At 46.5% G+C, this 23,869-nt stretch overlaps 1 protein-coding gene across 1 annotated transcript in view; it reads right to left on the reverse strand.

Annotated features, from left to right (window-relative positions):
• The window catches only part of PDZD2 (PDZ domain containing 2), a 319,093-nt gene that overhangs the window by 258,363 nt on the left and 36,861 nt on the right, over nt 1-23,869 (reverse strand). The window contains exon 2 of the mRNA XM_054688246.1: nt 8,167-8,287. The gene's annotated coding sequence lies outside the window, so the exon portion shown is untranslated. The remainder of the gene's footprint in view (nt 1-8,166; nt 8,288-23,869) is intronic.

Below are 23,869 nucleotides of genomic sequence, written 5' to 3' on the forward strand. Positions count from 1 at the left end.
AGATGGATGGAGATTGTCTGGGCATCCAGATCCCATACCCCCATCCCCACAGTGATGCTGTAAGACTTGCAGAATGGGGGAGTGAAGTGTGCGCCAAGTGGCAATTCTATTCAAGTACTCTTGTCAAAACAGCTGCTCCAGAATGAGAGGGCAATAAGAAATCATCCCCAGTGTTAACTGATGAGGCAGAATTTCCATTCCTTAAGAGGCATGAAGAGTTTTCACTCCTCAATGCAATCTTGCTACAGAGTTAAGAAAAACCAAATAGCAGATATATACTAAGCACCAACTCTGCAGGACACTTAATATAGAGTTACAAGATTCACTTCTTGCCCCTTTGCAGTCTATAATCACATTGGATAGGGAAGCCACAGATATTAAAAAATAACTCCCAGGTGGAAAGACATTGCTCTTAAACTAGGGGATGGACAAGAACAGCTGGGTATGGACCTTGAAATCTTACCCTTTCAGGAGAGTGAAAAGGCAGTCCTTGAGAATGGAAGAATCTCAGTTTGAATACTGTCCCCACCCTGTACTGGTGGGTGATCTTGACCAGATACTAAACCTTTCCAAATCTCGCTTTTTCCATCTGTAAACAGGTGTCTAGTCATGTGTTTTGCAGGGGGGTTGTCCTCATCTAATGAGATATAAAGCTAATGACCACAGACATGCACCAAATAATAGCATACTATAAATACCACATGACAGAGATAGTCAATAATAACTCATAAAAATAGCTAGGAGTTGGAGGCTGGGATGCAAATGCACCATCTCCTTTAGCCCCCCCCCCTAAAAAAAAACACGGCTATTAGTCATTTTACAAATGAAATCTAATTTCATGCATCTTGCATTTGTTAGGGTAAACTAATCTTAGCAACCAAGCAGCATGCAAATCTCTGAATTTCCCTAGGCTAGGTAGACGCTGTCGAGAAGCATGGTAGTATGATCATCTTTGTCTCACCACCATCAGCTCCTGCCAAGAAGCCCCAAGAACAAGGGCCCGTCACCACCCTGTCAGGTAACTTGCATTAGAGCACATTTGTATCGTGTATTGGGCTTGAAGAAGACTCCTCCTCAGAATTCTTGAAGTCTGTCCCATCTATTGGATAATACTTTCCTTAGGACAATGGTTTGCAGAAAGGGGGAGGGATTTTGCCCTCCAGGGGATATTTGACATTGTTTGCTAACTTACTTGGTTGTCAGGGGTGGGTGTGTGTGTCTGTGTGTGTGTGTGCGTGTGTGTGTCTGTGTCCAGGTTACCAGCCTGCTAGGGCACAGTGATCACAGGATGCTGCGAAGCAGCCTACAAGGCCCAGTGCTGCCCTCGCCTCCTAGTGAACTACCCACCCCAAAGGTCAGCAGTACTGAGGCTGACAAAACCTGCCTCAGGGGCCAAGCAGGAAGCTCAGATTTCCTTTAACTAGAGCACAAGCCCAGAGGTAGTTTGGGTTTTTCTGGTTGATCTTATAGCAAGAGCCCAGCTTCATCTAGTGATCTAGTGCAGGCTTGCATATTTGCAGTGGGGGTTGGCATGGGGGAGAGGGATATCAGCCAACCAGACTCACAGAGACATCTGACCAAAATGAAGAAATGCAGCTCGAGTCAAGCCTATCGACCTCCAGCCAACACCGGTTCTTTGCTAGGAAAGCTCGCACTTAACTCTTTGCTATTTGAACAATGGCTGTCTTCACGGGCCACATCCATGCTCCGAACCGCAGCAGGGGTTATAGGGCAAAACTCATCCCCAGGCTCGGGCCCCGCCCTGTCCAACAGACCTGTGATTTCAAGGAGTCGACCTGACCCACTGACAGGTACAAGAACAGTGTCCAGTCAACCTTTTTGGTCTATGGTTCTCTTCTCCAAATAGGCCATCCTCCTTCTATGAGGCTACGCATCTGGGCAAAATCCTACTACTACACACCTGCAGTCGGCAACAAGCATGCAGACAACACCCTGGTGGCCCTGGGAGGCAGCCTACATCAGGAGCTCTGCTCATGCCTCACTGGGTTGATCTGATAGTAAGCACAGCGAGGAAAGGAAAGCTTAGGAAGAGGGAGTCCCCCAAAGTCACACAATGAGGGGAGGGCACCTCTCCAAAGCTAAGTCTTTGCCTCTAAATTCAGAGTTCTACCCCATCCCACACTTGCAGGGAAGGCCCATGGATGCCTGTTTTGTCTACTCTTCGGACCACAGGGAGACCAGTGAGATGGACTGGTCTTAGTAAGACCAGGGAGGATGAAATGTAGATCTTCTGCACGTGGCTGCCACAGCAGAGCACAGGGTAGGAGAAGAACCGCCCACCCACTCTGCCATGTCTGCTTCAGGCAGGAGGGGCGGCTATGAGAAGTTTGAGGATGACGGTAACCTCCCAGGAGTAAAGAAAGCACCCTCCAGGGGGAGCAGGAAGAGGCTGGCACAGGACTTGTGGGGTCCAAATGTCTCCATTCTTCCATGACAGGTTGATTGAGCACTCTGGGCCCGATGCTGTGGATACAGAGTGAACGAGGCAAAGATCCCCACATCCTCAGAACTTAGCTTCTAGGAGGAGAGACAGATGATAAGTAAAACCAAAATATATAGCTTATTAGTGTGAGAAAAGATAAACAGGAAGTTGCAATAAGCAAATGCCAAATTGGAGGAATAAAATAAGGCACTGCCGTGTGGGTTACAGCATTATTCACAAGAGCCGTAAGTTGGAAACCACTTAAGTGCCCATTGATGGGTAAGGAAGATGTGATACATATACACAGGGGAATATTACTCAGTTATAAAAAAGATGAAATCTGCCTTTTGCAACAACATGGGTGGACTAGAGGGTATGATGCTTAATGAAACAAGTCAGATGGAGAAAGCCAAACACCATAGGATTTTTACTCATATGTAGTAGGCAAAGAAGGAAAATAAAGGAATCAACAAAACAAAGCAAAGCAAACTTTTAAACTACAAGAACAAAATAGTGACTACCAGAAGGGAAGAGGAAGAGGGGTGGAGACATTGGGTAAAGGAGTCAATTGCATAGTGACGAGACCTAAGATAGGAAAAGTGAAGAAAAAATTGCAAAGCAGGTATAATTTGATTGCACATGAGATTTATAAAAAAACAAAATATAAATATATATGTTAGTTATCAAGCATCTGTACTTCCTACTTTATTCTTTTCCCATTTCTTTCAAAATAACATTTTTTTAAAGATTTATTTATTTATTTATACAAGCACTGGGTACAGTCAGAAGTGAGGGAGGGTGAGAGAATTCACCAGAGCCAGAGGGGAGAGCAGAGCAGGCAGACTGACAAAATACACTGCTGAGGGGAGCAGCGGGCAGGCAGGAGAGGTCTGTGCGCCATGTGGGACCCTTGCCCGGCGGCCAGGAATCGAACCAGTGCTGCAGAGGCTGCGGGCAGCTTTGCAAACCAGCGCTCAACCGCTGCACCACCTAGGAGGCCCTCAAAATAACATTTTTTAAGAAAAAAGAGTTTCTTGTTGGGAGTCAGGTTTTCTATTTCCAAAAAGTCCCCTCTGAAAATCATATTCTGTACTGGAAGTCCCAACCTATTAGGACATCTGAAGGGAGCAGGGTTGGGAGGAAAAAAGGACAGAAGCCCAGCAGATTATGCCACAAGAGACATCCTGAGCACTTTCCTGCCGGCATGTACACAAGTCTGCCATTAATGTATTCAGATTTCAATCACCTTCTCTCCTTGTTTCATCAGTTCCATTTTTTAAAATCCGGCATACTGACTGTGGAGGCATGTTTAACATCAGAGAGTGAGGGTCCTTGTTCTTATTTAGCTCCAAGTTGCACCCTTTTTGCTTCATCCATCAAGATAAGCTCAGTCACCAATCACTTCCTCCAAAAAGCCTACCTTGACAACCTCAGACTATTAACAACTCCTTTTCTGGTCTCCCCATGTCATAAACATGTCTTGATTACAGCACATATCCCACTCATGTTTAAATACACACTCATTTCCTCCATTAGACCAGTTCAGAATAAAAAACTGCCATTTGGGGGGCCTACCCAATGCCTTTTGACACCCTCCCTGTGTTTGCAGAATTTCCCATTGCATGATTCCACATATCTTTAAGGTAGAAGGAGGAATTTTGCCTTCCCAGCTTTCCTTGCCAGCAAGGGGGCAGGCATGTGACCACCAAGGGGGCAGGCGTGTGACCAGGTTCGACCAATCAAACATAAAGTAAATGAAGCATTGGGGTCCATCTGGGCGATGGCAAATATAGACATTCAACTTTCAGAGACATCAGTAACAGAAAATTGAAAGTGCATTGCATAAATTGGCTGCTTAGCTTCCTAGCTAAGTTCTGCCTGTACTGAGACATCTTTAATAAATTCCTTCTCTGCATTAACTAACCAGAATGAATTCTGTGGTTTGCAACTAAAATTTACAACTGATAACTGAGATCTTCCAGGCAGGCATAGACTCTCATTCATTTCTCTATCACAGTACTGTCTAGCCAGGTGTTGTGCCAACCCCCATTTTCCTACCAGAACACTGATTTAAGCAGTATTGAAGATGTTCAATCAATTATGTTGAATAAATGAAAAAGAAAATGGGTGGAGAAGCCAGACTGTAAATGATAAGCCTCTCAAATCCCCTTTCTTTCAGTGATCTTTAAACAAGGGTTATTTGTTCTATCCGTCTTCTGACTAATTAGAGCACACAGGAACATTGCTTTTAGTAGAGAGTTCTCAAAATTAGGTTCTTCTGAGCTACTGGTGATATCTCCACTGCTGAGACTGAAAATAGTGAGTTTTCCAAAATACATAGGGAAAATTTATTTAATACAAGGAATTGCGGCCATTTCAAATGTTTACTCAAAATGTTTTTAAAATGCTGGCACCGGCTACTGTTTTGTCAGCAAGTGCAGTGGATGAAAAAATAATGAGGAAGTAAGCAAATATTATAACAAAAACTCAAAACTGCAAATCTGCTTAGTTCAACAATTTCCCACTCTCTGCGTCCATTTTGGTCACTGGGATTTTAGAATGCACTCTTAACACAACATCCTACTTCTACGAGCAAAATCCATCTTAGTTCATATCCCGGAATCTACCAATCCAGCATTTTATTGAATAGACACCACTGACCTACCAATTCTTGGCCCTCTGAATATTTTTGAGAATTGCAGCTCCCGATCCCTGCCCTTGTGCTATCTTTCTGTTAGGAACTGACTTGTCTCCTTCTAAAATTCACATGCTGAAGACCTAGGCCCCAACACTTAGAATATGACTGTATTTGGGAGACAGGCCCTTTAAAGAGGCGATGTTACAATGAGGACCTCAGGCAGGTCCTAAACCAATGCACATGGTGTCCTTATAGAAGAGGACATTTGGGCATGCAAAGACACCCCAGGGCACGTGTGCACAGGGGAAAGGCCTCGTGAAGAACAGAGATAGGATATTATCGGCGAGTCAGGGAGAGAGGACTCTGGAGAAAGCAAACCTGCTGACAGAATGATCTTGAAATAGTAGCCTCCAGAATTGTGAGAACCTGAATTTCTGTTGTTTAAGTCTCCCAGTCTCTGGCCTCTCGTATGGGAGCTCTAACACATAAACACTCCTTCCTTTTGGGCCTCCAGTCACAGCTAGCGACACATACAGTGGAAGCTGAACTGGAGTGTCTGGTGCTGGACCTTTTCCCCAGGCCCTTCTTCTGCCTCAGTCAAGGTTACTGCACCCCAGGCTGGTAGGTGGAGGAATGAATGATGGCTGTGCTCGGGCACACATACAGACGCCTTCTGCAAACCAACAGACCCCACTCACCATCCCCGTTCAGATGTCAGCACGCCCTTGTCCCGTGCTCTTGGGAGGCACAAATGCCATCAGGAGGAGTGACCTTTAAATCCCACTCATGTGACTGAGTTTACAGAGGAGATGACAGCACAGTCACCCTCCACACCAAGCCTTATGGAGGCCCTGAGGGGAATCAGGAGAGGAAGAGGCACACAAAGAGGAGGTGGGAGGTACCCTAGACAAACTGTACCTCAACATTGTCTCTGGCCTAGGCAGGCTCTGGACCTCTGCCAGAAATGGCTGTTTCTAGGGAGGAGAGAACTGAAAAGGACTCTGAAAAGGACTCTGGGTGGTAGAGCCCCTGGTGGGTGGAGGGGCTGGCAGGCATGTTCCTGCGTGTTCCTCTCCAGATGCCCACCAGAGGCTGGTGCACAGCTGCTCTGCATTAGCACTCAGGGTTCTGCTGTGCAACAGAGGAGAACCAGGAATAGGGGGGCATCCCCCATCTCCACTCTAGCCAGGGCTTTTTTTAGGAGGGGTGTGTGGGAAAGTTGGGAGGCAGTGGTTTTCTTTCAGCACAGCTGCATGCATCTCTCTGCAGTCAGTCGAGATGGAGAGAAAGGGTCAACCTGGCCATCTCTTTAAAAGGCAGAATGAACAATACATGATGGTGGTGGGGCAAGGGGTGGGGAATGGGGAGGAACTAGGCTGTTCAAGTTCTGGCTTAAATGGTTTGGTAGACCATGAGGTCATTCTCTAGTTACAGGGACTGGGGCATAGCCTTGGGGATGATTGTAGCTTTCATTAGGGTCTATTATCCTGGTTATAATGAATGCATCTACATGTCTCCTTCTCCAACTAGAAAGTATACTCCTTGTGGGCAGAGGCAGTGTGTCAGGCGTGTCCATACACCCCAGCGCAGAGCTTCGTTGAGCACTTAACATGACTCACTGCCACACTAATTCTAGAATTGCAAAGGCCAGACACACAGCCGATGCTCAATATATGTTTATTGGCTCTTGGGAAAGTAGTTTAAAGGATGTTATAGTATTATATAGGATGTCATTTATATTACTATAAAGGATGTTCTATTTTAAAGGATGTTATATTAACAATATTTTCTTGGTTTTCTGTATTCTTGATGCTCTGGCCTCTAGGGTTGACTTGGGAGTGATTTTTCCCTCCAGGACTAGCTGATTCCTAACCATCTAAATCACTTGCCTGTTGAGCTCCTTTCATAGACACGCCAACTAATCCAGAGCCCATGCCACCAAAGTCCATCTTCTCTCAAGCTCTCATATCGAGTACCCGCATCTCAGGGCCTGCTGAAATGATCCAAACTAGCCAATCCCTCCTTTCCACAAAATCTGCAATAAAGGCTTTTACCCATATTTTCCCTTCATTCTCCTGCCTCCCAACCTGGCATTCCCCGAGAATCTGCATGACGTGGCTTCTGTTTCTAGGAGTCTGTGCTTATAAACGGTCGTGACAGTCATTTCTGTGTCTGCATGTCTTACCACACATGATTAAAAGAAAGACTGGTACATTTTAAAACAGATGGTTAAATATGAATAAGCATTGGTCACTGTAAATTAACAACTGATTCCTTCCAAACAGTACAAAGTACATCTTCTTCAAAAGAGAGAAGTGTTAGTTCAAATTATCATCATGTTAAAACTGAATGGAAGGGAGAGAGGAAGTTAATTTGGGGAGAAGATGAGCCAAATTCATATGCTGGTGGGCCCCAATCTAATGTGAGGACATGGTTTTGGGACAAGAATGAAAAACAAAATAAAATAAAATAAAATAAAATAAAATAAGCAGAAGAATGGTGTTCATCAGAGGCTGAGAGAACACAGGGAAACCCAGTTAACACCTGTTGCTTCAAAATCCAGACTTTCCATTTCAGAAATGACTTTATTAAAGTCAGCAAACCAAGAATACAAGGAGATGAAGGAAGTATCCCTTGTATGGTTTGTTCCTTAAAGGTGCATCTCCAATTTATCCACACCAACCAATCCAGAATAAATCCCATTTATTCAGAAAGATGAAATGAGGTTATGGATACAAGAGCACCAGGCACAAAATGCATTTGGATTCATGGGCTAAGTGGCTTAGTGGTTACTTTTCTATTAAGCAACATATAAATGACTAATTATCAAAATCAATAAAATGACAATCATGCAACAATATGGCTGCCTATAATTTCACCTTCCTTCGATGTCTCTGATGATTCTTTATACACTTTAAGATCTTACCCAGCTTCTGGGATAATATGAACAGCATTAATTGCCTCTGTATCATAATGATCATAAAATACATCCTGATTACATTTGGTGTCTGGATGCACATACCGTGCCTCCATCGGGATGCCTGGGGACCACAGAACCATTAAATCAGGAAAATGTGTGACTTACCTGTGGGGTCTCTGAAGAGCTCTGACCCTTCCCAGGTATGTCAGCCATGCGTGTGTTTATCTCCAAGGAAGAAGAAATCGAATCTTGAAGTAATGCTCTATATAAAATCGCTCCCCGAGACCTGGAAGGAACACACAGGAAACAGGTGTCTGAGAGTCTGATCCCAAATTGGATATTGACTTTCCCCTCTTCATCCTACCCAACCAGGTCCCAGAGAATACGAAATATGTTAGAAATAAAGTAATCCAAAGTCTGATGTCTGTTTCTTCACATTTGTCTCCAGAGCTTTTACATACCCACACAGATGAACCCAAACACGGCAACACACAACTCAAAAGGAATTCTATCAAATCCACCTGCTTGGTTTTGAGCTCGGGACATGCGAGCGCAGATACACATGAGCAGTGACCGTCAGAGGCAAGAAGGAGCAAAATCTTTCCTTGGGTGGAGTGAGGTAGAAAACATTCCCACAAATCCTCCAAAAGCTGCTCCTGCCTCCTCAATTACAAAGTCTCCCTCCCTGGGATGTGAACACCCACCATAGGGGAACAATGATTGAAGCATTTTCAGACTGATAACTTGAACAGGCAACAACAAGGACCACAGGCGACTGGACACTGGAGGCAGCCACGGACACATCACAACGTCACCCAGTCCCCTGAACCAGAAGCACTGGTTTGAGCAGCAAACAACAGCTCAGCTTTGGCGTTGGCCAGCCATCCATGTTTCTGATCCAGGCAAACTCTCCTCCTGGCAAAACCCACTGAGCCGAGCCTGCAGGTATGAACCCATTTCCATCAATGCCTGTTCTTAGGGCAATATATTCAATATATTCAAATCACCTTCTGGTGCTTGTTGAATCACAACATTAGGAGAAACACCAACTAAGTAAGAACTGGGAAGAAGGATACCAAGGCATCTAAAAACCAGACCTTGACTTCAACTATCCAATAGCCTCATTTGGAATAATCAGTATGCAGATGAAAAGATAATTAACAATGCATGGCAGTATCTAATAGTGGAAACTCACTCAGCCTAAGTTTATAGAAATTTACAAACTAGGGCATTACGGCAAAACTTGGAGGAAGCAGGCCTTGAAGACCAGACAGGTTGCAGGCAATCACTGAGAAGGAAATGAAGCCTGCAAATGGGGACATACAGGAAAGTGCATAGACAGTTTAGCTATCAGTCAGTATGCCCATCTCCTGGCAAGAGCATGGTATGGTCGGACGCAGGTAGAATATGTTTAAATGGCACCTCTTCTATTCCACACCCAAGAGAGACATGACCAATACAGATAACACTGAGCCTTGATGTGGCCTCAGAACCCTTCTCAACACTAGCGGCCCTCAATATTAATAGCTCCAGGGAGCCACTAACAGAGTTAACACTCATGATGAAAATCATTTTGCTCCCCTTTAGAGAGAGTGGGGTAAGCCTAGACCGGATGAAGAATTCTAGGGCTGGATGTGTCCTCATCACTGAGTCAGGATGGATATTAGGAGCAAGGAGGGCTCATGTTGGTTTATTCTCACTCCTAGGGCCAGAAGGAGATCGGATCCCGAAGGAGAGTCAGGCTGCCAGTCTTGCAACCACAAAGGCCCTCTGGGCATCATTACCCTGATGTGACTCCAGGCCCAGATCCTTCCAAATTCTGCTCAAAGGGCCTGTGGCAGCTTACCCCCAAGAATGGCTACCTCTAATTCCTTCTCTTCCTACACCCCTCTGCCACTTCTCTATGAGATGTCAAGTCTATTCCTCCATACCTTAGAATCGAAGCCATTCCGTGGCTGCCCAATCAGTGGAATCTGCAGAAGTGACACTATGCCAGTTCTGGTCCTGGCCTGTAAGAGGGTTAGCAGTTTCTATTTCTTCTTTCTTGGGGGCCCTGAGCCACCATGTAAGAAACCTGGTGACTATGCTAAAGACACGACAGGGAACATACTGCCGGGGAGCAGGAGGGAGAGGGGCCAGAGGGACGGAGGGAGGCGAACAGGAGACTGAGGTGATGGAGCACGGGTGCCTTGGGGAGAGAAATTCTATGGGGACTACACCTGAGGGGGTGGGGGGAAGCAAATATTGTTTAAAAAAATTAAAATTTTTTAAAAAGACACGACAGGGAGAGACTGGATGGAGAGGGAGATCCCTGGAGAAAGAGAGAGGCTCGCTTGTGCCGGCTCCCCGGCTGAACCCAGACTTCCAGCTCTTCTCTGCCAACATCTCTGACCCCAGATCAAAGCCTTTCTGGACCCTCTGGACCAGCTCAGACACAAGCTGAGGGAGTCCAGTCAATGCCAGGGAGGGCAGAGAACTGCCCAGGTAAATTCTACCCAAATTCCTGGTCCAAAGAATTATAAGTAATAAAATGATTGTTGTCTTAAGCCACTAAGCTGGGAGTCAACTTCGCTGTGGCAAGAGATAACTGGGGTTATTTGTGCGCCGGCCCCTCTCCACAGGCAACAGCAGGTTTTGTCAGCGTCACACTGATCCCTGCAAGTCCCCCGGGCTTACCGTGTCCACAAGCCAGGGACCTGCATTCTGGAGCAAGCCGCCACACTTGCAATCACCCACATCCTTGGCCTCAGCTCACCCAAGTTAAGCACGGATTTCAAGACTTGGTTTCCATGTTTCTAGTCATTTTTCTTAAGGTCTACAAAAGGCAAACCTCTCTTCTCAGGCTGGTGCCTTTAAGGGGATAGTCTGTACTTGAGCTGTGGAACATGTGTTGGTTCAGATCCGTCCAGAAAAGCCTGTGACTTGGTTCTGAATTGTCCTCACCAGTTCCAGCCACATGGTCATCTCGAATCATGGATGTGGCTTCTCTGACCAAGCTCTGTGTGGCCTGAAAGCTCACCAGGTCTGTAGGGTAAGTGAAGATTGCTCAGGCTTTTGCACCATTGGCCTCTATCGCTATCACTTGTGGCCTTGAATACAGGAGGAGCTTGGGCATGTGGGCTTGGGGTACGCATGCCTGATGGCAGACACCTGGAGTATGGTGTGGGACTGCATAAGTGGGCACACCTGAGCTGAGAGACTGAGGCTATAAGGGCAGCGTTACAGAGGCTGGTGTGCAGCAGAGGACAGAGAGCATAAAGATTCGCAGGGGGCCCAAGTTGTTGTTTCCCTGCTGGCTTGTTTTCCCTGAATTCTATTAATATAACCTGTGGAGATGATGCCAAGGGCTCCAAGTTTCTCTTTTAAACTGCCTGAACTGACGGTGAACCTACCCAGCCTGGGGTGGCTGCAGAACAGGGTCCAACCAGCTCACTTGGCAGATGAGGCTATGGAAGCTTATAGATGAGACCTGGCTCGTTCAAGGTCAAAGAGGAATTTGGTGCAGTCTGCAGAGACCACCAGAGCCCTGAGTCACAGTCCAGGAGTGACTCACCACCTCCCTGTCCTGATAGCATGGAGGAAGAGCTGGCGGCCCCCAGAGAAATGCTTCCTCTGCCTGCCGTCCAGATTAAGAACAGCTTTTGCTGCACACTTTAAGCCAGCTTGATTTAAAGCACATGGGGATGGTCAAATACAGACTTGCTTCCATGTTGGGGTCTTTCTCTAAGAGCTCAAAGAGAATCGTACCATAAGAGTGTGTGTGCATGCGTGTGTGCACACACACATACACACAAACACACATACACACACAGTGTCTGCGGCACATTTTCTGCTTTAGTGTGTGCAAGTGTAGCCTTCTGGCCTTTAATTAGGTTGGATTGCATCTTCTGCTACACAGCCACAGGGTTAACCTAACTCATTCCTGTTTTAGCAAAAAGGGCAGTCCAGATCCCTCTGCCGATATCCATCTGCAGACCCACATCCTGCATGAATCTTGGCACCTGCAAATGCGTTAGCTGCTCTGACCCCAGCTGGAGTAGCGACGGCTTGGCAGCAGCCCAGAGAGACTCCACAGATCAGAAGAGCTCCTCAAACAACAGTCATTTTCACAAGGCATCGCTGGAAATTGTCACAACATGTACTTCTGATAACCACCACCAACATCCTACATGTCAGACGCCCTCCTAGGTGCTTCGCAAGTGGATTACCTCCTTTAATCCCCAAAACAACCGGAGGAGTGAGGTTCTCATCCATCTGCTCTTCATAGATGAGACACTGGAGCTTCAAGAAGCTTAGAAACAAGCTCACGGTGGCCAGCAAGAAAGCTGCAGAACTGAAATTGGACAGCAGTCCAGCTGGCTCCAAACCCACGCCTGAACCACAGTCGGCATTGACTTATGTAAAACGTAGCTCCATGTGGCTCTTTCAGGTAACAGACCCAAACCATCACCGTGTGAGCCTCAAAGTGATGCTGTGATCAAACAGATACAGTGCGGCCACCCAAGGGGGAAGCGCCAGGTTCACGTCCTTCACGTGCATTTCCAAGCAACATGGAGAAATTTCAGACAGTAGCCAGGCTTCCTAAAATCTCCCTTTCACCTCAGTCACTTCCTTCACATGCTCTTATCCTTCTCTTCGACACTTGCCTCAAATCTCCTCCCCCAGATAGAAACAGAGCTCTGGAGAGCAGCTGTTTCCTTGTGCACACTCTCCAAAAGTGGCTCCTTTTCAACCAGTTTTGAAGGAAATATATTGATGTGACTTTCTTTGGGCTTTTGCAAAAAATAAAGGAGGAAGGTTGGTGGGAAACAGAGGCCACAGAGGCCTGGAGGGGATGCTCTGTCCAAATGTGCATTTCCCCACCCCCGCGGGCATTCCCCTGAAGAGAAGCCCTGAACTCTCGAAGACCTAAAAGAATCATTCAGGCAAGACAGTAGCCTCCTAAAGGGTGGGGAAGGTCAAGGAACCAAGTTCATCTCCTCCAGGGTAGCGTGGACGAGTGGGGAAAGGCTGGAAACACATCATACTTGGCTTATTTATCTTATTTATTGATTGACTTATTTTCCAAACACACATACAGAGTCTGCAGTGAGAATCCTGCAGAAGAATATAAGCCCGCGGTAACTCGTCATCGGTGGTTGACACTGGCTTCCTTAACGGGGAAGGCAAAAACATGTAGAGGAGGAACTGTCATTCATAGAAAGGCAGAACAAGCTCAGAAATGGTATTTAATTGAAAGACGTATTTTTTCCAATCTCCAAATACTTTCCTAAAATCAAAAGCTTCAGTGAAAATTTTTCTAAGTTTTAATGCTGCCTAGAAGCTGATGATTTAGATGATGACAATGAATTAATAGTCATCCCTACAGCTTCTTGGAGAACAGCCTGAAATCCCTGTTATGTTATTATCATAATCCTTTAAAAATAATTGGTGAAAATGACCAAGCTCATGAGCCAAGTTTAGAAAATGAAGGTTAATATCTTGTAAAAGAAGCCATGAGGTTTGGCCTGAACGGCAGATAACCCCCGTGACCTTGGTGGGATGCTGGGGTGAAAGCTGAGACTCAGATTCACGATTCAGGGTGGGTGACTCTTCTGGGGGAGTCAATTCTAGGGAAGTGACTTTTGTACACATTCTGTCGGGCTGTACAACTTTACCGATAATGATGTTCAGAGACAGTATTTCCTACAACAAAACAGAAGCTTCAATTTCACTGTAAAAATAGCTTTAGGGGTTACAGAAGTCAGTGGAGAAAGAAAATGCATTATCCAAGCCCAGAGACAGCCAAAGGAAAACAGAAGCCGGGTTCCTGCCACGTGTCCCCTCCCCTCCATGCCAGTGCCCTGGGGGCTGTTTACATTTGGGACCAGATGCTGTAAGTGAGGGGTTCACAGTGACCACCACAGTCCCCCAACCATTTACCCCATGATGAGCAATTTTAATATATAATTGTGGGTGAGTTATATCTGGGCTCAGAGGGGCCATGGGTGGAGGGGGCCAGGACTTAGATAATAGGTTGAAAAAGATACAGTAAAAACTGCCAGACCAAAATTGAAGAGATTGAACTCGGTCAGTTCAAACTATGAACATGCCCTTCCTGGCCACCCCGAGTCTGGGAGTGTTGCATCCCTCCAAAATGATGGCCGCTGTGGCTACTATGTGGGGGTGAGGCAGCTCTCAGATATGCAATGACAGGTTGGTGACATTTGGATTCTCTTCTAAAACCCGGTGGTGTTACAGATTTCTGAACTGAAGTTCACTTTTAAAGTGTTCACCTCTTCCAGGCCGGTGGGAGTCGGTCATTCCATGGAGGATGTGTTAGTCTTCTGGAGTTCCATAACAAAACAGCAGGCTGGTGGCTTTAACAACAGAAATTATTTTCTCACCATTCCAGAGGCTGGAATTCCAAGGTCAGGAAGACGCCGGGTTTATAGACAACACTACATCATTGTGTCCTTCTGTGGTCCTTCTCTGTGAATTCTTTGGAGTCTTTTTCTTTTCTTCTAAGGCTACCAGTTCTATCAGATTAGAATCCCAGTCTCATGACCTCATTTAATTTTAATTACATTCTTAAAGAACCTATCTATAAATACAGTCGCAAGGGATTTCAGCATATGAATTGAAGCAGGTGGACAAGACTCAATTCTAAAAAAGAGGATATAGTTTAGGGAAGGAAATGATGGGAATGTTTTGCTTTTTAGAAAATCTCCCTTCTGCCCAGGCTCTCTGATAGCTTCCCATTAATGCTCTTTTTCACTTACCCCCATGTTGACCTGCCAAATAAGCTTCTATACTATCCCATCCCCCAGGCATTACTTAAAATAACCCCCTATGACAGTCCCAACTCCTTCCCCTCACATAACCTGGTCAAATCCTGTCCCATTGCCTGCAAAAACTTTATAAATCGGGGTCATTTCTGAATACGCTACCCCACAATTTATCTACAAGGAAGCTCAGAGTCAAAACTGCATGTCATCCCTAGTAACATGGGGTCATGGCCAACATCTCGGTCATCCCTTTCATTCAGCATTCCAACACATAAATAGCTCTTGAACACCTATAATGTGGCGCCACTAACCCAGTTGTATGGGAGACACCAGTGAACAAAACAGGTAAAGAATCCTTTCTTTGTAGAGCTTACATTCTTCCTGTACAGATTTTCCCCTTTGTCCTGATTTCCTCTGTTTTTAGAAATATTTTTGTCCTATGCCTACCAATCATATTATATTTGCAAGTATTTCCAATCTCATTATATTATCTACATCTTTAATCTTATTGTACAGGTGTTTTGTTTTTTGTTTGTTTGGAAAGGTCCCTTTGTCTTTAACAATAAAGAGGTGGAGCCATTATAAGGAATAAATTAGAGCGTCTGTGCAATGTGCAAAGTCCCCAACACATCGAGAGGGCTCAACGTAAGGTAGATTTCTATTCTTAAAGAGATTCTTTAAGATCAAGCTCAAATCCCCTCTTCTCCAAAAGTCTTTAGTGGTGCCAGAAAAATAAAGCATTGTTTCTCCATTTAGTATCTTCCTTTAATACATATTCATCCACCGTATAGTTTGACACCTTGTTATGTGGTTTCATCCACTACTCTTCAGCTCTTTGCAGTGTAGAAATCAGGCTTCCTTGGAAGTAGATTGTAAACTCATTAACGTTCAGTCTTAACCCACACAATACATTCTAGGTTACATAAAGGAGTGTGCAAACATTCCCTCTCCCATTCTCACTATTTTATTTTTTAAATCTGGCCCTTTTTACAAAACAATACATGGTTCCTTAATTGGGGTGAGGGGGGGTTCTTCTGCATTGAAAAGGCAGTTTGATTTACATTGCTAGTACACATCCATCATTTAACGTGGGAAAAAGGCAAAGAGGCTACAAACAAAAGAGACATTTCATGTAATTAAAAGTAAAGGACAAGAATATTACAGTGTGTTTCTATAATAGGAAAAATCTGCAGTCAAAATATTTGAGAAACAGCACTGGTTAAATCAATTGTGGTGCATCCATTGGATGGAGTATTTTGCATTTATTTGTAAAAACACATGAAGCTCTTTAATGAAATGGGAAGAAGCACAAAATGTGCCATTAGGTGGGAGAGAAGCACTATGCAAAGCTGTGAATATGAACTCAATCTTGTAAATATTCTATTACATATCAATGAGCAGAAAAAAGATTGAAAAGAAATGTTTTGGCGATGTACAGTATCTGTCGTGCTGAAATTACCGATGGAAATTTACTTTATTTTTATACTGATATTTCTTTTATAAGCAGAAAAATAGCACACTGTTGAAAACTAAAGTTAAGGGACGATGTCAGGAGGGGTGCTGCTTTGGGGAATGCGAGCATATCCAGTTATCCTGTGTGTGGGGTCAAGTAGTTGCCTCTGGTCCTAGCGCTCAGAAAGTCTTCTTTAAGTAGTAAGGGCTGTATTTCTTTTCAAACACTCTGTCATTTAGACCTTCTAGAATATCCAAAGGATGCTTTTCATAGTGAAGGCTAAAGCTTCTCTGGAAATAAGCATGACTACTTTGTCCTTCCCACTCAGAAAGGATGAAGCCCACCACTATTCCACACATAGACAGGGCTAAGAAGACCATCTGCTGGCCAGGGGTCATTTCTAAAAGAGAACAGGGAGGGCCATTATCTGAAATAGGCAAATGTGAGGGCACCAGTCATCCTTCCTCTGCCCCAGCAGGCTGAGAAAAGAATTATAGCCACTCTGTGACAACCCGCTTCACTCCTCCAGCCAGCATCCATGTTGGTATTTTTAACAAGGCATAAAACTTGTGATTCTATTAAAAACACATGTCTCCTGTTTCAAAGCATGGTTAGCAACAGCCACTGATATTTAGTAAACACACCATCAACCAGGGGGACATATTCATTCAACTCCAAATTTCAAATTCTGAGTACCACATTTTTTTGGAAGAAACACAGGATCTTTGGGCTGGAATAAATTTGAGATATTCTCTTGGGTCTTGGATAGTCGGTCAACCTGCTTGAAGGCAATAACTGTTCCTATTTTTACCACTTCTCAAAGAGAAGAAAGATCAGTAGGGCAGAATTTTAAAAGAGAGAAGAGGGGAGAAAAGAGAAGCTTGGTGGGCAAAGTGGATCCTAAGATTTGGGGTGACTTCAGAAGGCTGACTTCTCCCCGAGATCTCTCAATCAGCACGTGTCTACGGGAAGTCTGTGTTAGAGTCTGGGTTTGGGCTTAGATACTATTAAGGACTGAATGTCTGTATCATCTCAAAATTCATATGAGTCCCTAACCCCCAATATGATGGTATTGGGAAGTGGGCTCTTTGGGAAGTGATTAGGTTTAGATAATCGTGAAGGAAGGGCACTCAGGATGGAATTGATGCCCTTCTAAAAAGAGGGAGAGACAGACTCTTCCCTCGTGCACCCAGGAAAAGCCACGTAAGGACAAGAGAGGATGACCATGTGCAACCTGGGAAGAGAGCTGACACCAGATATGGAGACTGTTGGCACCCGGACATCCAGAGGCATCCAGGCCTCCAGAGGGGGAGAAGTAAAGGCTGTTGAAGCCACCCATCTACAGTATTTTGTTATGGCAGCCTGAGTTGACAAAGACACACAACTTGAAAAAGAGGAAGCTGTGGATTTGCTGAACTCGAAGAGCCATTCACTGGTGAAGACCTTTGCCACTAGACAAACTCAGCTGAAATCCATGTCCCCACTAAACAGCTCCCGTAGCTGAACTTGTCTAGGGCTTCGTTTTCCATCTCCACCGCAGGAATGACAATGACGCGCCCCTCCTGGTGTGGCTTGAAAATGAACATGAGGCCAAAAAGGCTACTCAGGGCATGTCGTGGTCCTCTCTAACTCCTCTCTGACCTCCACGCTCAGCGGAGCGCAATAAAACTCACGAGAAAGTCAATATGGAGAACGTGACGGCCAAGGCTGGGTGGGAAGGGCCCGCATCAGCCAGCGAGTAATTGGGAATCATCTCTAAGCCGACGAGCTAGTTTCTGGAGGAGCGGTGGCTGAGAAGCCAGTCCCAGACACACAAATCATCAGGCGTTTAAAAGCTTCCCCTCCAATCCTGATGTTTAGGGTGGGGAGGAAAGAAAGAATAGACCCTCCAGATCAGATATCTTAGACGGCAGGAAAGGAAACAGAAAGCTTTATTTATCTGGGCTCCCCAGCTTGCTAATTAACTTACGGATTGGAAACTATTCTCGTGTGTCAGCGCCTGCACATCTTCTCGTTATTAGAGAAACATCTGCTCATTATCCCCTCTGTTCCCAGTGGTGGGAGCAGGCGAGAGCTTCGTTCCCAGATGTGAATGTGTGACATCAACGTGGCCTCAGGCACTGGTGGTCCTTGCAGACTTAGGGTTTCAGGAAGATTAGGACAGGTATTGGTTTTTCTAAATAAAGCAGGAGAAAGCCTTTCATCTTGGAGGCTTCAGAAGGGAGTGTAAGCAGAAAGACACCTGTGTGTATTCTAGAGTCCTCTGCCATTTCATCGGCCAAGAAAAAGCACTTGCCCTTAACGGTGTCCCCTTTCCATGTATAACCCAGGCTGCAGGCACTGGATAAATATTTAGAGAGGATCTATGGCGGGCTTGGGATGGGGTTCTTATAACAACCCATCCCCAGGATCAGGGCTCAGACGGCACATGACTCGGGTGACTCAGACTCAAGCAGCACACCTGTCCTAGCAGCACTGTGTGATGTGGCTGCTGTGTTCTGGGAGTCCCCCCTCCCCCCTTGGAGATGGGGACCCATCCTGGAGTGAGTCTAGGTCCTAACACTGTGGAAGATTCGCTCCCTGTTCCCCAGCCCCTCTAAGGTAAGCAACCCCCAGGATCCCCAGGTAGGCAAGGTTTCCTGCGATTGGCACCCCCCAATGCCAAATGGGATGTGGGACTGTTCTGGAAAACTAGGCTAAGTTGGTCACCATGCCCATGTGCCTCCTCTTTCCCTTCTCTTCCTTGGCTGGACGATGGCCTCACCCCTGCCCCTCCTTATCTGTGAAATGGAATGCTGGAGGTGATAGACAGCAGGCCTTCCCGAGAATGCAGACACCTGGCTTGAATAAATACCCAGAGCAACAAGGCAGGGGGAGGCCCAAATAAAAGCTGGCAGCTGGGCGGGCGGGGAGGGAACAGGAACTCAGGGAGGGAACAAGGGAAGAGGGGAACAAAGCAAGGCCCTTAAATTCTCCACAACCACTGAAAACCATGTGTTTAACTCATGGGCATCTCAAGTTCATCCTCCTCAGCTTTCTACTGTCCTTTGCCTTCCAAACTTGACCTCTGTCTCTTTCTCTGTTGCCCTCCTGTCTCCTGCACAGCCCACCATCCAACCCCACCAAGGCTGGCGTCAGCCACTGCCTGTGATTTTTTCCTCTCCTTCTCGGCCTAGACCTCATACACCGACTTATTGCATGGAGTCTCCCCCCCACCATCTCCCTCACATAATATTGTTCCTTCCAGAACATTCTCACTACTGCTGCCCTGCTGTCCTTCAGCCAAATCACTTCCCTGCTGCTTGTCTCCAGTCTGTCACCCTCTGGGTGACTGCCACCTGCTTAACCCCCGCACCCCAGCTTCCTCATTTAGCAAACAGCAATAACCTACACGGTGGTGTCCTTGTGAGGACACTTAGCTGGCTCCACCCAGTCCCTTCCTTCCAGTGTTATGACAGCAGCCAGCCTAACACACACAGGCAGAGCCTGTCGGTGAGACTCCATCTAAGGAAACTGAGAAGGGGGCAAACACTCGCTTCCTGGACTGTAAACAGGAGGCAGAAGGCACAGCCAGAGCCCCCCCACCGGGTGCAAGGTCTTCAGGCTCTTTGAAGTGGAACACAGGCATTACCTGACCTCCCTCACAGGAGAGGGGCTTCATGCCAGCATCCCCCTACCCTACCCCCCGGGTTCGGTGCCAGAGAAATAGATCGGGACACAGAGCATACAGCAGGCTTTGAAGATCAGCGTTTTCTACAAAGACACAGAGAAGAAAGTCTGAATAAGAACATAAGGACATGTTAACAGTAGTTACCTCCAGGGTAAGATTTCTAGGTGATTTTTTAGAATCTCCTTTACATTCTTTTCTATGTTTTAAACGTTCCATAGTGAATTGCTTCTGCTGTATGAAAACATTTACAGTGACTGTGTAATACTCAAAAAAGGACCAGTTTTCTTCAGACCTTTCAGGGGGAGGGCAGGTAAGCCCCCCGGGGTGACTATGACCTTGTGAGCAAAAAAGTTATAACGTCCAGTCCTGTTCTGGAATCCCAGAGAGGAGGTTCAGAACACCCGTGACCACCTGGGATTCAAGAAGCCTTCGGACCATCAAGCAGAATTACTACAGCCTTTGAGGGGTGAGCTGACGAGAGCGCCTCCAATGCGGAAGGCAGACTCATTCAGTGACAACCCCAAGATGTCTCCATGGGTGGTGCTCACGGGTAAGAGGAGTCCAGAGATGGGGACAGATAAAGAAGAAGAGAGAGGTGGAGGCTAAGACACCATGGGATGGGGTTCTAGGGAACTGCCCCTGAAAGAAAGCAGCAAGAAAACCATTGCAACTTGTTAGACTCTCAAGTTTCTCCTCAACTAAGAGGCGGCGTGGAAGAATGCCTCCCCTAGCAAAATCCCTTTCTTGTACTTGGGCTTGGTTCACTCATTCCTTCGCCTGGCCATCCTTTCATCAGCCCCTCACTAAGTCCCTCTAGGTACCAGGTACTGATTCTGTGGGGCAAGGCCCTCTCGCCATGATTCCCATCACCACCACCACCATTCAAGATGAACTCGATAAGGGGAAAGGAATAACAGCAGCCAGGCATTTGCTTTACTAGGGAATTTGGAAATGAAGAGAAAGACAAAGAAAGGAGATAGCAGGCAGGAGAGAATTCTGGAAAAGAATTCTTCATGAAATCTTCAGTGAAATATCTACATTCACCAAATGCTTTTGAACTTGGATTGGGCAGAATCTCAAGATGGGGAGGCAGCTGAAAGCAATGGCTAACCGCAGGGGTCTGCTTGGGGTCCAAGACACCCTTGTAAATGATGCTGTCCTCACCCTCAAAGAACTCATGTTCCAGCACGAGCAACCAAGCAGAGAGAAGAGCTGCGAAGGTGGCATAAGCTAAGCAGGGTGTCGCGAGGGCCTCCGGCACAAATGGAAGGGTCTCAGTTACAAGACAATGAATGAGGTAAATTCACAAAAATCAAAATGAATGCCAAAATGCTCATGGAACAAAATGTGAAAAAATTTTAAAAGACAGCATCTACACTCAGGGCTGGCATTAAGGTGAGTTGAGTCACACAAGCATGGATGTCAAATTCTGTTTTTATTCCAAATGTGGATATTTAGTTCCAGGTAGATTTTGGGGGGTAAGGCACTAAATTTAATTTTTTTTAAATGGTACTAAAATATCAATTATCAGGCCTCCCCGGTGGCGCAGCGGTTGAGCGCTGAGTTGCAAAGCTGCTGGCAGCCTCTGTGGTTCAATCCCCGGCTGCTCCCCGGCCACCGGAGAGGGTCCCACATGGCGCGCAGACCTCTCCTGCCGCCCGCTGCTCCCCTCAGCAGTGTACTTCTGTCCTTCTGCCTGCTCTGCTCCCCGCTCTGGCTCTGGTGAATTCCTTCACCCTCCCGCGCTTCTGACTGTACCCAGTGCTTGTATAAATAAATAAATAAATCTTTTTTTTAAAAAAAAGGGCTTTTCATTTAAAAAATAAATAAATGAAATAAAATATCATTTATCTTGATGACTTTGTTCTTCAGTGCACTCACACTTGTGCCTGAGGGACACACCTCACTCCTTCAGAGGAAGCACCCAGGAAGGAGGGCCAAACTCCTATTAAGGAATCAGAAAATGCTCCTCAGAGGTCCAACTATTCAAGGTGGATTTTAGAATAAATGCCATCTAACCCATGTGGAAAAATAATGGTGGCCTGTGGAGGGGAGCCCGGGGTGTTTGAGGAAAGGGCCACCAGCGTGTTTGAGACTGTGGAGCACACGGTCATGTCTCAGCCTCGGTCCTCTCAGGTAAAACAGCACGTAGGACCATTTATGGAGCATCTTCTATGTGCTAGAGATATATAGATTCGAACATACGAGAACACGCAAAGAATGGAATCCCTGCCCCCTAAGATCTCATATCAAGTCAAGACACTCCGGAGCTGAAGACAGTCCTACTGTCATCTTAGCATTCTACAAGCAGCACTTCTGACATTTCAGACCTTCCATCTTTCCCAGGGCATTATTTGGGAGCTGCCCACATGATATCATTTTCTTTAAAAATGATATTCAATCTGCTGTGGTTATATAGTGGTGATTCCTTTCACAAAAGGCCCTCACAGGTCAGATCCTATTTGCTCCCCTCATTAACCTGAGGAGCAGGCTGGAGTTAGTGTTCTCATCTCTCATTTTTCCATGAGGAATCTCAAATTCAGCATTTAAGTGACTTCCTCAGTTTCCTGACCTGAAGGGCAGAAGAGAGACAACAATATTTGCTCCTCACTCCTGTCCCTTCATGGCGTGTGGATGTGAAATAAGCAAGCAAACTGGGGCATCATTTCCCCCAGCTCCATATGAGAAGAAAGCAACTGCGAAGAAAGCAACTCCTGCCTTCAAGCTGGAATATACACAAGCAGCCATGAATATACACAGGTCTCTTTGGTTTGCTCTGAGCAACCTCCTGGGGGTGGTAGGAGAATGCCCAGCCGCAAACAGATTCTATTCCCCAGGGGAGCTGGAGGGCATGGAAACCTCACATCTATTCATTAACCGCACAGCAGGCCCCTGTCACACGCATCCTCTCAACCAGGGATTTTACTTTGCCCACCATGGTCCTTTCCAGCTCTGAAAGCTGCCTCTTCCCACTCTGAAGTCAAAAAGCAGACAAGCTGCCAAATCTAAGCCCACAGGGCCCCGATGACAGCAGCATCCCCGCCCGGATAGAGCCTCATCCCTCGCGGCGGCCTCCCCTGGGCTGCACACAGGTGGTGTGTTCTCCCGGAGCCTGGGCCCACAGCTGGGTGGCTAATCACAGCATGAGAGCTCCTGTCTGCCGCCCGTGACCGGCCATGGCCCGGTCTGGGTGTACAAGACGGCCTGCTGGAAATCTCATCAAGCTGAAACCCCACGTCCCTCAACAGGAAGGCAGGCAACTGGCCTGAGGAAGGGTCCAAAGCCTTGGTGTCCTGACCAATGTGAGCTGGCCACATTGGAGCAGCAGGCCGTGCGGGCATCAGAGCTATGGACACAGCGCAGTGCCCTTCCTGTGAAGGGAAGAAAACCCAGTCAGGCCAGAGCCCAGTCACCTCCTGAGCGCCACCCTGGACCATTCTCCACAGACCCCAAGACGCCCCGTCTGTTCCTCTTTCCTACATGGTACGGCCAGCAGCAGCTCCACACCAGCAGGGTAGCACCAACTGAGAAGAGCGGGCTGATGGTGGTCCCCCAAAATATAAGTTCACACCCTAAAACCCCAGAACCTATGAATGTTACCTTACTTGGAATAAGGGTCTTCACAGAGGGGATTATATTAAGGCTCTTACATAGAGGCACTCGTCCTGATCCTCCAGGTGTGCCTTCCAGTGCGAGCCCAAGCATCCTCGCAATTGAGAGATGGAGGGAAATTGGACCGAGATAGACAGAGAAGATACTGAGGAGAGGAGCAGCGCAGGAGACGACAAGGCAGCAATCGGATGCAGCCTCAGGCAAGGGACATGCACATCGTCGGCCAGTGCTCGGCCAGTGCTCGAGAGGCGGAGGGACTGTCCCCAGGGCCTTCCAGGCAGCAGGCCCTGCCAACACTTTGATTTTGGACATCTGGCCTCCAGAACTGGGAGAAAGAAAATGTTTTTAAGTCACCCAGTTTATGGT

This window comes from Talpa occidentalis, unplaced genomic scaffold (assembly GCF_014898055.3).
Source record: "Talpa occidentalis isolate TD23 unplaced genomic scaffold, MPIMG_talOcc4v2.1 talOcc4.6, whole genome shotgun sequence".
NCBI lineage: Eukaryota > Metazoa > Chordata > Mammalia > Eulipotyphla > Talpidae > Talpa > Talpa occidentalis.